Source organism: Embiotoca jacksoni, unplaced genomic scaffold (assembly GCF_022577435.1).
Source record: "Embiotoca jacksoni isolate LCO1_2020_lvr unplaced genomic scaffold, fEmbJac1.0.p SCAF_9, whole genome shotgun sequence".
NCBI classification, from domain to species: Eukaryota; Metazoa; Chordata; class Actinopteri; family Embiotocidae; genus Embiotoca; species Embiotoca jacksoni.
In genome coordinates, this window is record NW_027185447.1 from 5,436,499 (window position 1) to 5,450,000 (window position 13,502).

At 41.2% G+C, this 13,502-nt stretch overlaps 1 protein-coding gene across 2 annotated transcripts in view; it reads left to right on the plus strand.

The window, feature by feature from the left end:
* Positions 1-811: 811 nt before the first annotated feature.
* The window catches only part of sema3b (sema domain, immunoglobulin domain (Ig), short basic domain, secreted, (semaphorin) 3B), a 76,853-nt gene continuing 64,162 nt past the window's right edge, over positions 812-13,502 (plus strand). The window contains exons 1-2 of one of the 2 annotated variants that reach the window (XM_069140939.1): positions 812-1,161; positions 1,247-1,309. The gene's annotated coding sequence lies outside the window, so the exon portion shown is untranslated. Of the gene's footprint in view, positions 1,310-13,502 lie in introns of both variants that reach the window. The other variant, XM_069140938.1, reaches the window with a different exon arrangement.

The following is a 13,502-nucleotide window of genomic DNA, read 5'->3' on the forward strand; positions in this document are numbered from 1 at the left end:
GTAGTTAGGAGTAGTGACGTGACATCCATTCTGTTCCACATAAAGTGAATGGTAAATGCCACCTCCTTTGGAAAAAAAAGTGTCACTTTTTACTGCATAAAAGTCGTGTTCTCATGAAAAAAATAACCATTTGAAAAAAATATACTGAAGTGCAAATAAATCACACATAAAACAGGCACCCAGAATATGAAGACCTTCAGTCTTCCCTTCTAGGTTTTCCTTGAAGGTGCTTGATTCAAAGGGGCAACATCCCACAAAGTACATATTCACCTCTTAATTTATACGAGAAATATATGTTACAAAAAGTAGATAAAAAGTCAAGTATGTCTGTGTGAAGGGTTTGATTAATAATCTCTGATCCTTGAACTCAGTGACTTCAATCAATTCATATTTTTCATCTCAGAAAAGAGCAACAAACCCAAGACAGATCAATGAATGAGTTAAGATTTTAAAGAAAGCCTGAACTTCATAACAAAACTTCAAACTGAAATCCACCTTTTTTAGTGGACCCTCATCCACTGTCACCCAGATCCTTATCACAACTACATCAGCCAAAAACCTTGTAGGATCACTTAGAGACACACGTGCACAGACACAAACAGCACTGAACCTTTGAGGATAAAGTGTGTTGAATCACAACAGTAGAAGAAAGACAATGTGCCTGGGGGACAGAGCGAGGGAGCGACTTTACCTCTGGACTGTGGCAGAGGGGAGTGGCATTGAAAGAAAGAGGAGGGCGCGAGTGTGTGTGTGTGTGACAGAGAGAGCTTTAGCTTTCACGCCTTGGTGAGCACTGAAAGAGTATCTGTCACAGAATACAAGCCAAAAGACAGGGCGTAAAAGTTAGGCATAAAGAAAGAGACACAGGGTAAAGGACAGAGGACGAGAAAGCAGGGGAGGAAGAACAGACAGAGAAAGAGTTGACTGAAAGCAGCTTCTGTGTTGCGTCCCACCCCCTGACTGTCTTCCCCTCCTCTCTGCCTGGGAGAGAAAAGGAAAAAAAGGAAAGGAGTGCAGAGAGAAACAGAGAGGGAGCTCAGCCACGCTCGCTCTTTAGCGCAGGACTCAGGAATTCCAGGACCTTTGGAGTTGTGCGCACACTCACACACACATGCTGCTTTTCTCGTGGTGATACAAATCTCATCAGGACTCGGAGAGGAAGTAAGAAAAAATAAAAATAGACAGAGACAGAGAAAATTTGAGAATAGCCTATGGACTATTTGACCATGATGGCACCTGTCAACAGGAAAGTGACTCGGAGGGGCTGAAGACTGAAACAGGACACAGGCAGAGGAAGCTGCTGATGAAGGTGAGAGTTTGAATCCTGAAGCTCCCTCTCTCTCTCTCTTTGTCTTTTGTGACAGGATCACTGTCCACATTGCTACAAACTATTTATTAGAGATTTGTAATTAATGTCTAAAATGATAAACAGAGTTGTGTTTGACTGTGGTACAAGAGTGACATGTGGCTGTTATGTTCTCATTTGTTTATGTTTTAAATGGTTCTTAATAACAGACTGAGACTAAATTAGTTTTTTGACTATTCTTGAATACTGAAGCTGGGAAATACCCCGAGTATTTGAGTTGGAATGAAGTGTGGACACTTGAATGTGTGTCAGCTATGCTGGATTCATGGTTTCATATCTGTGTTGATCATTAGGGTGATTTTCCGTGAGGAAAGGAGAAGAGTTTGCATGCATGTGGGAGCGTGTGTGCGTCTTGGATGTTTTATTTCCTGATGGTCCACCAGTGGAAATGTGGGATTTAGAGGGAATCATTGTTGCTTTTGCAGAAAATCGTTTTCTTTACGTTGGCATTGATAAGGAACACTGAAGTTATGATTTTAGCTTGAAAACTGAGTGATGTCTAATGAAGCTTTTGTATAGGATTCACAGCCTTGCACTTGAACAATAATGCATTAAAACAGACCATAAATCAGTGGTGGTTTGGACCTTTTACACCTGCTGTTATTATGTGCCTCATCCTTCCTCTCCGCCCTCTAACCTCCATCCCGCCACACTCTGCCACTTTTGTTCTCTAATCTCATTTACTCCTGCCTTTTCTGCAGGTTTATGTTGAAATCCCTTAACTAATGACAGAGGCTTATCCCATGCCACTCTGCTTTGGTCTCATCTTTTCTCCCACCCCTCTCTCTCCTCTCTCTCCCTCATCCTCTTTCTGACTATTCATCTGTCTTTATGAAGCTTTGTGTCCTTTAAATACTTTAGCTCTTTCTCATTCTTTCTCACTGTCAGTCAGGGGATCCTCCAAGTTTTGTGTTTGACTTGGTGTAGCCATGTTTTTAAGCACACAGGTGTGCATTTTGTCTGTCATTTCACCCATTCAGTCCGTCATTTCACCCATTCAGTCCTGTAATCCATGGTCTCACAGATCTTTATAGCCCCTCCACCCTAAATCCATCTTAACCAACACAGTAACCCTTCCATTACGGTTGAACCCACACATTAACCCTTAATTTAGCTTTGTACTGAAGCCCCAACAAAGGGTTACTTGAGAGTAATTGTGTGGTACGTTAACTGTAATGTGCTTATACACAAACGTCTTGTTCTTTTATCTTGGAGATATTTCAGGTGATAACAATCACAACTAAGGTGTAGTTTACTTAGCCTACACTCATGTCTTTAAAAAAAAGAAAAAAACTTGTATGAGGCCTTTTTTTTGCTCCAGAATATACAGGAACTGGACACTGGACTCAAAGTTGGCACCCACTCACTTGAATAAAAGTTTCTTGCCTGGTGCATGAGCCCCAAAAAGTTTTATAGCTCCCAGGTTTGTTGTCACATTGTGCATATCACTGCATATGAATGTTAAGAGTACCCGCTCTGCTGTTTTATTGAGATGCATGACCATCCATCCAACCATTTTCTTATCCACTTATACAGTTCCGGGTCGCAATGGCAGCTGGTTCAGCAAGTTTCGAAGGCTGAGCCCGGCCACCCAGTGGAGGAAACTCATTTCAACCGCTTCTATCCACAGTCGTATTTTTTCAGCCACTACCCAAAGTTCATGACCATAGGTAAAGGTTAGAATGTAGATCGACTGGTAATCCAAAACTCTTCCTTTTGGTTGAGCTCTCTCTTCACCAAAACTGTCCGGTACAAAGCCTCCTTTACAGTTGACACCGCATCTATACACTTTTTAATCTCTTGCTCCATCCTAACTCCACTCGTGAAATAGACCCTGAGATACATGAACTTCTTCACTTAGGGCAATGACTTTGTCCACCGAGCAGTCCACCGTTTTCGGGCAGGGAACCATGGCCTTAGACTTGGATGTTTTACTGACTTTCATCCAAGGCACTTCAGGCACAGCTACAAACCAACCCAGCACATGCTGAAGGTCATGGTCTGAGAAAACCAACAAAACCACATCATCTGCAAATAGCCGAGAAGGAACATTCTCCTCCCTCCATCCTCACTTTGAACACATTAAAATGACAAACAGGACTGGTGACAAGGGACAACCCTAGCGGAGGCCAACACCGTCTTGATTCATGTTTGACTTTGTGTATGACCGCAACATGAACATTGGGATAAATTAGCAGGAATGCGTTAAATCTGATTAATTAAGTGATGCCACTTGAGCCAGAGATTGTTGGGGCTGAAGACTACAAGCCAGAACATTTTAAATCTCTGGGTTTTGGAGTTAGAAAGAAGTGAGCCTACCAGACATCTGTAGCCCGCTCCTCATCAATGCTTCAGGCTTGTGGGTTGAGGGCACAGTAACTTAAACGGAGCACTAGCTACTTCACTATGTCTTCACTGTTACCTTTCTTTCGCTGAGCTTTAGTCACATCACATTAGGCTACTATCAGCCCAAAAACTAGATAATTTTCTTCATTCAGAAAAGCTATCCACCAGAGAAGTATCAAAAAGAGGCAGCCTTGATTGAAATGTTTCAATTCCTAGTCTATTGTTTGCAGAATATTCATATTGACTCAGTCTTTCACTTTTTGAATTTCTGTATCACTCAATGTATTCTTTGTTCAGCATGGTGGCTACTGCTACTCAAGCTTATTACTGCACTCTCTTCCAGTGTATTCCCCAAAACACTGCTGATAGTGTAACAGAGGATTTTTCCCAGGAAATTGTGTAGCCTATAGAGCATTGTATACGTATATAATAGCTCTCACCGTCTGGTCACAGGTTGCATTCGCTCTTACAAAATGTGCGATCATTTTACATCAGACAGCAGCAAAGTGGACATTTATTTAACTTAACATCTCGTGTGGGTTCAAGGTGGCTCTGCTGTTTGCCTGGTCATGAATCGACCACCATGGCAACTTTATGGTGGCTATACACTGATCCACTGCCACACCTTAAAACCCATTAACCTCCATGTCAACCCTCCCCGAGCAGAAAAACACATTAACCTTCCTCTTAACCCTTTCCTCTGCCGGAAATATCTACCAGGTCAGCAGAAAGTAGGTAACAAATGTACTGAGCAGAAATATCAAGATTTTGAAAAGTATGTGCGTGTGTGTGTGTGTGTGAAGGCCACAGGATAAAAATCTATTCATGCACGGTCAGTGTTGGTCTATTACTCTGTGTTGGGTTGTCTTGGTTATGTGTATGAAGTTTGGAGTGAAGGAAGTAGAAAGAGAAGCTGCAGAGAACAGATGAGGCTAGGTGGGAGAGAGAGAAAGAGAGAGCGAGAGAGGGAGGGAGCAGGCTGCCATGTCAGTTTTCCTTTGTTTGAAATATTTAATGAGGTTCTCCGCTCTCTTGAAATATTGACTTTTTCCCATATAGCCAGAGGGGACAGACGGGAGAGGAGGTTGTTCTCTCATTCAAATAAAAAGCAAAAGGCTGTTCACATGAAACTTTCATCAGTTCTTTTTATTATTTATTTTTTGTTTTCTTTTTCGATTCCTCCAATTAAAAAAAAAATACATGATAGGCTACTTGCCCTTGATTTGGAAGCCATGACTAATGAAGGGTGAAATGTGTGATATGTCAGTGTGTGTGTGTGTGTGTGTGTGTGTGTGTGTGTGTGTGTGTGTCTGAGGGAGAGAGAAAGTTTGCATGTAACTGTAGATCATCTGTGCTTTTACAGTATAAGATGTACAATATGTGGAACCCTGTCTCTGCTGTGCACGTATGTGTGTGTGCAGCTTTGAGTGTATGTATGGATAATTTCTGTACTGCATTTCTGCAAAATTTGCAGTTTTCACATTCATATCATGAGCACTGAGAGTAAGCATGATCATCATCTGACTGTTACAGGTTTCCAAATATTAGATTTTTAACTCAAAATAAATTTTTACTGATATATAATCTTGTCACACATCTACAAAAAACTACTTTCCTCTACATTAACAAACACTGGTCTACTGTTGGCGGTACATTGGGCAAAGTCAGCTTAAAATATTCTTTTATGGATACAAAGGGAAGTAAAAATGGTAAGGGAACACAGATATTGCATTTTCTGCAAATAAACTAGTGTTCCAAAGTAAATAAATGGTACTGAATTTTTGTAAAAAGTCCGCTGGATGTTGAATTTCTGTAAATGGGGTTTTTACCATTTAATGTGGGATAACTGCATTAGTCCATATGTGGGCTACATAAGGTCCATCTGCAGGTGTCATTCAACTTTAAATAAAAGATGTATGCTGCATTTAGTTATTTTTTTTATATTATCATAGTTTACCTAGTGATTCAGTGAAGTACGTGCATAACAATCCACAGGCAAGAGTTTTCACTATATAGAGGATATGGATACTCTTGAAGATAATAGATCTTGTGTCTGAAAAGTGTCCGTTTGATATGTGTAGATAACCTAAACAAATGGATGGAGGGATAACAAAAGGGTTGAACCTGAGGTCAGTGAACACAGTTGCTCTAATTCATCACTGTGTTAAAAGGGAGATAAAGGATGTTGGTAATACCTTAACTGATGTTCAAGCTCAACCTTTTAAGGAAACAAGATCTTAAGAGAAAATAGATGGGGAGTTTCTTAGCATGTGAGAGAGCAGTGATGCCAAAATTAGACATGATAGAAGTGTAAAATATATACCTACAGAGGGTGTGGATTTGGGGTGAAGGGGTTACAAAAGACCTCTGAGGCCATGGATTAAAAGAGTGAAAGAAAAAAGATGAGAAATTTTAAATAATAGCTGTTTGTTAGCATACAGGCTGGAAGGTGACGAGAAATAGGATACGTATTGGGGTCCAAATCACTGGCTACAAATGCGCCAGACATAACAAAACACAAATTTTCTGTTCTCATTAAATGAGCTGACATGAGACTAAAATAAATTTATATTAAATCCAGCTATTAAATTTTAAGTACTAGCCCAAAAAAAATGATCAAGGCCACTCAGTGGGTACGTCTAACCTCATGTCCAGGGAGGGGTGAAAAAAAAAAAAAATCCATAATAGTGCATGATAATAAAGCATACCTTGTTTCTGAAATAATACCTTGTTTTTCCACAATAATCTTTGTAGCATTGAGCAAAATAAGTCAAGTGTTAATGGTTTGTTCACACATTTGGTTTAACGCATTTTGAGTTTTGATGTCAGTACATAAATTGGCCTGATTGACCCATCTCCACAGCTCAGTTAAAGTATGTTTAACTTTAACTAATAGCTCGCTAGCACAGTGTGATCTAAGGATAAGTCAATGAGATGACCAACCAAAGAAAACTAAAATTCCTCTTACCTTAATAACATCTAAGGATCCATGTGAATGTAAGAAAGTCTGACCAGGGAATCCAATTGATTAAGATGTCGTATCTGCACAGAAGTTGTAGATGCAGGATGGAGTTAATGGTAGCATTGTTACATATCATCAGATTAACACAGTTCACTTAATCATAATGATGGCCTCAAATAAAGGTTAGGCTGAGGACAGGTCATTGTCAGTTCACTCTGAGTGGACTGGTCACAGTGAATGGATAGATGTGTTACCTGGATCACTGAGTTAACTGGTGTTTCAGTGACGGCCCTGACCAATGGCTCAGTTCATTTGCAGTGTGAAAACAGTTTTTGGATGGCTTGGACATGTGGACCAAGTACAGGAAATTGTGGCAGGCCATGTTACACATGAAACAATAGAAAAAAGAAACAGAGAAGTAAAAATGAGCCTTGGTCCACTTGAAAAAAGGGCTAAAATGCAAAAACATCATTTATTTTTGGAGAGGAAAACACATGCCTCCATTTAAATGGAAAAGGCTACCGGCCAAATTGATAATACGTTGATGTCATATGCATGATGTCCATAAACCAATAAATGTGAAGTACACAGCCTAATATCCCACGTAGGTATGTCATGCAAAGTTCCTCTGCACTCAATAAATGACAATGAGAAACCAAATCTAACTGGAACCCTCAGTTGGACTTTCAGGTGTGAAAATGCCCCAAAACATGACATGATGATAACATTTTAAGATGTTGGGTAATTGTCATTGCAACTTTCTTGTACAAAGTATCGTGTAGTGTAAACATTGAAAAATCTACTTTTGTCAAATACCACCCCATGAAGTCTACCACAAACAGTGCAATGAATACACTATATTGTAAATAAACAATGTATAAGGATTTATTTTGGCACACAACATGGTCACCGCTAAAGCTTTTTCCAACACAGTCTTTGTGCTCGCCCTGTTACCTTTCCCTTTCTGCCACTGCCTTGTCCTCCACATCTCCTTCTCATACACAAACACGCACACCTACTGTCCTTCCTAATTTCTTCTTTCTTCCCCGAATGCTCAGGCCTATCTATCGCTGTTGCAGAACAGCCTCTCCTCTGCCAGACTGACCTGTAATTGCACTCTCGATTTGAGTAGATGTGTGCGTGCATGCATGCGCGTGAGGAGGTTTGTGAGTTTAGGACTCTGGGCCTGTCCTGTCCAATCACCTTGAGCAGTCATGCAGTGCTGAAGGTGAGGTGGAATTAGTAGGCTTTACACAGGAAGATAGGAAAATAACGAGATTCTCACCATCCCTGTCACACACACACACACACACACACACACACACACACACACACACACACACACACACACACACACACACACACACACACACACACACACAAAGACCCTCATAGTTTAAGGAACTCTCTCTGCCTCCACACATACACACACACTGTGTCCCAGAGGAGCGCTTGAGGGGCTTATGCAGAGGATTTTGCTGTTCTGCAGTGTGCCTGTCAGATAAGGAAGGAGACGCAGGCCTGCCTGGTGACATGCTACTGAGCGTGTGCGGTACAGCCTCTTCCCCTTCCTTCTTTAACCTGTCACTCAAGTACTTGCCACCCTCTGCTGCCACTGGTGACGATACTACACACAGGGACCATCTGGCAGCTCATTTGGTAAACTCATAAACACACAAACACAAGATGATGGGGATTTTTGCGCTGAATTGTTTTCACCTTTTTGGTCTTGCCTTCTTTCCTGCTTTTTTCCTAAACAACCTCTACCTCCTTTGAATTTCCCCTTCATCTCCTCTCTTACCTGAATGGACTGTTCTTCTTCCTTTTCTCCCCTGGCCTGTATGAACCCCTCCTTCTTACCCCCTTCCTCTTCCTCCTTCTTTGCCCTCCCTCCTCTCCTCTCACCACCTGTAATCTTGCTTACCGCTGTTCTGCAGCTGCTCAGGATCACAGATGGAAAAAGAAAGAGAGTTATAGAAATACAAAGCACAGAGAGAGTTTTTAATGCGTATTCATTATAAAGGTCTGTTTTTCAGCACTCCTGTTGATGTTTCAGTATTTGTTTCATTACTAACCCGTCGATAGCTTGATGACAGTTTTTGGCAGAGGCTAGTCAGTATTGCCGGCAGTGCTTTGGTGCATTGATCGGGTCCAGAGATGAGCTGTTTGGTAAGAAAATGGCCTTCTGCCAGAGCTTCCAGCCCCTCACCATCCTCACTCCATCCACTCCTATTAGATCCGGCAGTACAGCTGCTGCCGCCAACACCATCAGCCCCTCATTCCTCTTCATTCTTCATCACCCCTTTCTTGTATTTTCCAGTTAGCCCGAGACTCAACCCCAGGTCAAATGGTCCATCCTATCAATAGAACCTAGATTATCATGTTTTAAGAGGAAAGTAATGGCAAAAGTGACAAAAAAGTAAAGACTTTTGTCTATCTTTATGCTTTTCTGGACAATTAGCAATGAGGAATAATTAAAATGGCTGAGGATCAGTGTAGGCTCATTAATATTTAGACCCATACAAGAGACTAGGATGCCTAAAGACTACAGATAACAATTATTTGCATTTGTAACTCATTCGTGTTTTATTTTTATACAAAATGGAATATAAAATTGTGAAAAAAGCTAAAGGTGAACTCTTTGAAATGTTTTTTTTTGTCCCATAAGAGTTTAATTTACAGTAATATTCAGTCAAACAAAAACTGATAAGCGTTCAGCCAATGGTAACTTGATTTCTTCTGAACTGAACTGACAACACTGAGATCTGAGGGAAACCTGCTCTTCCTGCTGAACCATAGACACAAAGTTTAATATATTTAGAACTGGATATCAATGTCTTGTCATTCAGTACAGAAATTTGGTGCTTAAGCTACATCCATACTAACCTTTTTTTAAATGCATAACATTTGCTCCATTTACACAAGAGTAAGTCTTAGCAGTGTTTCAACTTATATTAAAACGCCTTATTTCACTCTTTCCAAACACATTTATGGCCAAATATCTATCTGAGTTGTGTGTCCCGCTGTAACTGGAGGCTTGTCTGTGTGCAGCCAGCCAGCTAGCATCTACTAATAGCGTGTGACACAACTAGAGAACATCAGTGTCTGGCAATAATTTGCATGAGGCCATTGTAGCTACAGAAAATAACCTGGGTAACACTCACCCCCTCTAAACTGCATGAAAACTTAAAATTAGTACTGTAAAGTGTAATGTCATTTATTTTTACTTTCAATGGATTTGATCAAATTGGCATTGACATTTTTTTATTTCAGGAACCAAAATCAAACTGAATAATATCCAGCCATGAATAGTTTGCTTTCTAATTAATTTAAACTCTTTTTTTTTTCTTTCCTGTTTTTGATTCCCTTCGTTCTAATTGTTAATTAAAAATAGGCTGATAGTTGCAGGATATGTCCTAACATGTTTGATACAGGGCTGCATCTGACTGGACTGAGACCCGTGTTAAGTGTCCCCCTGCTCTTTGTCTTTGTCTATGCTGGGATTTAGTGCCCAATCTATGATTATGACTTTTCATAACGAATTGAAATTGTATTAAGACTTGATGGGATGGTTGCTCTTACACCTTCCATTCTGCAGGTTTTACCCACCTATTGATATGTTGCACCCTTTACCGTTTATATCATATTTATGTCAAATGTGGAGCAAGTTTAAGGGTACAATTCTGCCTATATTAGCTAGGTTCCTTTAATATCCACCCACTGTCCCATGAAAACCCTCCTAACAACGCCCTTGGCCTTGTCCTGTCTCAACCCGTCACCCCACCATCAACACTACCCCACACACACCACCACCACCACCACCACCCTCTTTACCAGCACCATCCCCCAGCCTCTTGGCAGCTCCTCCAGGCAGGCTAATTGACTCAGTCCCAGGAGGGGGGGGATCATGCCACATTTCTAATTTGGCTTCCCCTCCTCCAGATAAAAGCTACATCCCTCCATCCTTCAACCGCCCCTCCTTCTGTAGCCCTCTGTCTCAATCAATCTATCCCCTTATTCCTAAATTTTTATTGTACTGATTTATTTTACATTTAGGATGACATTAGTATGTTAAAAACATACATGTTATTTTTGTTTGTCTGGTTCTGGGTATCTTTCCTTTCAACACTTTTTTTTTTTCCTTAGCTGACTGTCTACATGACTGCCAGCCCCAAATACAGGCATTAGACACAAATGAATACATGAAAGGACAGATACACACACACAGACTCACAGAGCACAGCACCCCGCCTTTGCTCACCATGGGGCTCACCTTCAGAGAGCCTCTATCTCCACAAACCGCACCTGGGGACTTCAATGGGCGTGTCTCGGCGCGGGTGTGTGTGCGCACACGAGTGTGTTTATACTCCAAGCTTCATCCCACTAACAAGCAGACAGATGGAGAACAAAGACATTTTGTTATTGATCATCAGAATCAGCAGAGATAATCTAAAAAAACGTTTTACATTTCAACCCTTTTAACAAACAAACAGCATAAAGATATAGTTTTGAAAATCTATACTTATAATGCAATGCTATTCATACTACAAAGCTTTGCATAGCTACTGTTTGGTGGATTATTGGTTGTTCCTATCTCTCTCTCTCTCTGTGTGTGTGTGTGTGTGTGTGTGTGTGTGTGTGTGTGTGTGTGTGTGTGTGTGTGTGTGTGTGTGTGTGCATCACAAATGCAATGCATATGATTTAAATTCAAGGTGCGATGTGTTAGTATTGTATCTGTGCAGGTGGAGTAAACCTTAAGATACCCAGGGAGGAGTTTTACAGTACAACGACTGATATTAAACGTCAAATACACACACAAGCGTACACACAGCAGCGCAGCACAGAGGGCCTCCTGACGGAATACGTTCAGGAAGCATTTTTGGTATGTAGCAGTAGCCGTGGCCGTTAGTGAAATGGCATTTTCAGATGGAGAGATAGGTATGTTAGCTGGAGGCTTGGGGTCGGCTGGCCTTGTGGAAAAGACATTTCACAAATAGAGAGTTGTTACCTACACCTACAGGGCGTGGAAAGACTTTGGGCCTGCTTGACATATTCGCAGAGGAGTGGAAAATGTATCTCTGATCCTGAATAACAAGTGAGAGCAAGTTGAACTGATACGTTTTTCACTTTTTATGCAGATTTGCTTTGTTTTCTACAATCAAAGTTACAGGAGAGGTCCATGATGCAGTTAGACTCTAACATTTTTCTCAACACATTTTGATCAACTTGGGTATATAACTAGATACAAAAGATATCAGGTGAAATCACCCTGAAAGATGTGTGGGTGCTGGAAAAGAAGTAGTACAATGTGTCACCTGTGTTGGGAAGTCAACACTATTGTTCTAAAGGGCTTCTTCAAACCCTGCTTAGTGCTTGACCTCCACACACCTGGCCAATCAGTGCGTGAAGTGGGTGTGAACGTTTCACGGTTGTTTCCGGAAGGTTACATAAAATTGTCAGATGGAGTTCCGGCACTGGAAAGGTGTGTGTGGGGAGGAGGGGATTTCAGATCCTGTCTGATCACCCGTAAACCACCTCTGTTGGAGTGTATGTCCTTAGGGACACTGATGAGAAGCCTGGACATCTGGAAGGAGCATGCGGTAGAACCGCTTCTCCCTCTCACTTAAAAGGACAGATTTGAGGTGGTTTAGGATCTGATTAGGACGTCTCTTGGATTCCTTCCTGTGGAGCTATTCTTGGAAAGTCAAACGTGAGGGGGATTTCCAACTGTTTTTATCCCATCTGAGCTCAAGTAACCATTTCATGGACCGTTACAGATCCCATCTTCCTAATTTACAGCTCATCTGTGTTCAACTGACTTCCAACATATGTTGGACAAAAACATTTTCAGATTGTTTTCTGTCTCATTGAAGACATTTGCCACAAGCATTTTCTTTCACGATACCCACCTTATGTTGCTACAATGGCCTGTGAATGCTGTTAAATGTCCCAAATGAGCAGCAATGAATAAATATGAAATTATTCACATTCACAGTCTTTAATTTGACCACCGGCTATAAAATGCGAAAAAGAGTTAGCTAGTGTCTCATGTGTGGGTGAAGGGGATTCAAACAGCAAAGTCTTTCATGCTTCAGATTCCATATGTTTATATACAGCTCATTGCTTCCCTCATTAGCCGTGATTTCGTATGTGTGCCTTGTCTTTTAATGAGTGCCTAAAATGTGAATTCTCATGTTGATTAAAGAGGGAAAGTCCCTCGCTGCCTATCCCAACTGCCCACACATACACGTTCATGCATTTGTATGCATATCTTTGTAATGTGGGACAATATGTTTGACTGATTATTTACATGTTGAATGTGACTGTCGACTGTTGTACAGAGCCGAGGGAGGAAGAGGAGACAAGGAGGTGGCAGGGGAGATTGAGAGCTGGAAGTGGAAGAGAGAGGGATCGGAAACAATGATGGATTAGTGTGAAACTTGCTGCTGCAGGTTGTCTCTGGTCATCCATTTCTAGTTGTTTCTATGATGTAACGACGACAGACAGCAGGGTAATTAGATCTACTGATCTGAGAAAAATGGGGGCAACAGGTCACTTTAGCGTCTTCTCTATACTTTTTTTTCTTCTCTTCTTTACTCTAAAAGTCTCCCCTCCCTTTATTTATCCTTTTTCCCCCCTTTAACATCTTCCTGCCTTTGTCTTTGTCTTGTCCCTTTTACCGCTCCACTTATCGTTCCATTTGTGACCTTTTTATCCCATAATGGAAGGGAAGGATGGACGGGAGGAGTAAGAAGAATGGAAGGTGCGGCTGAAGAGGGATGGGGAAGGGAGGTAATGAGGCAGGTAAAACCGGCTCAGATAATCTAC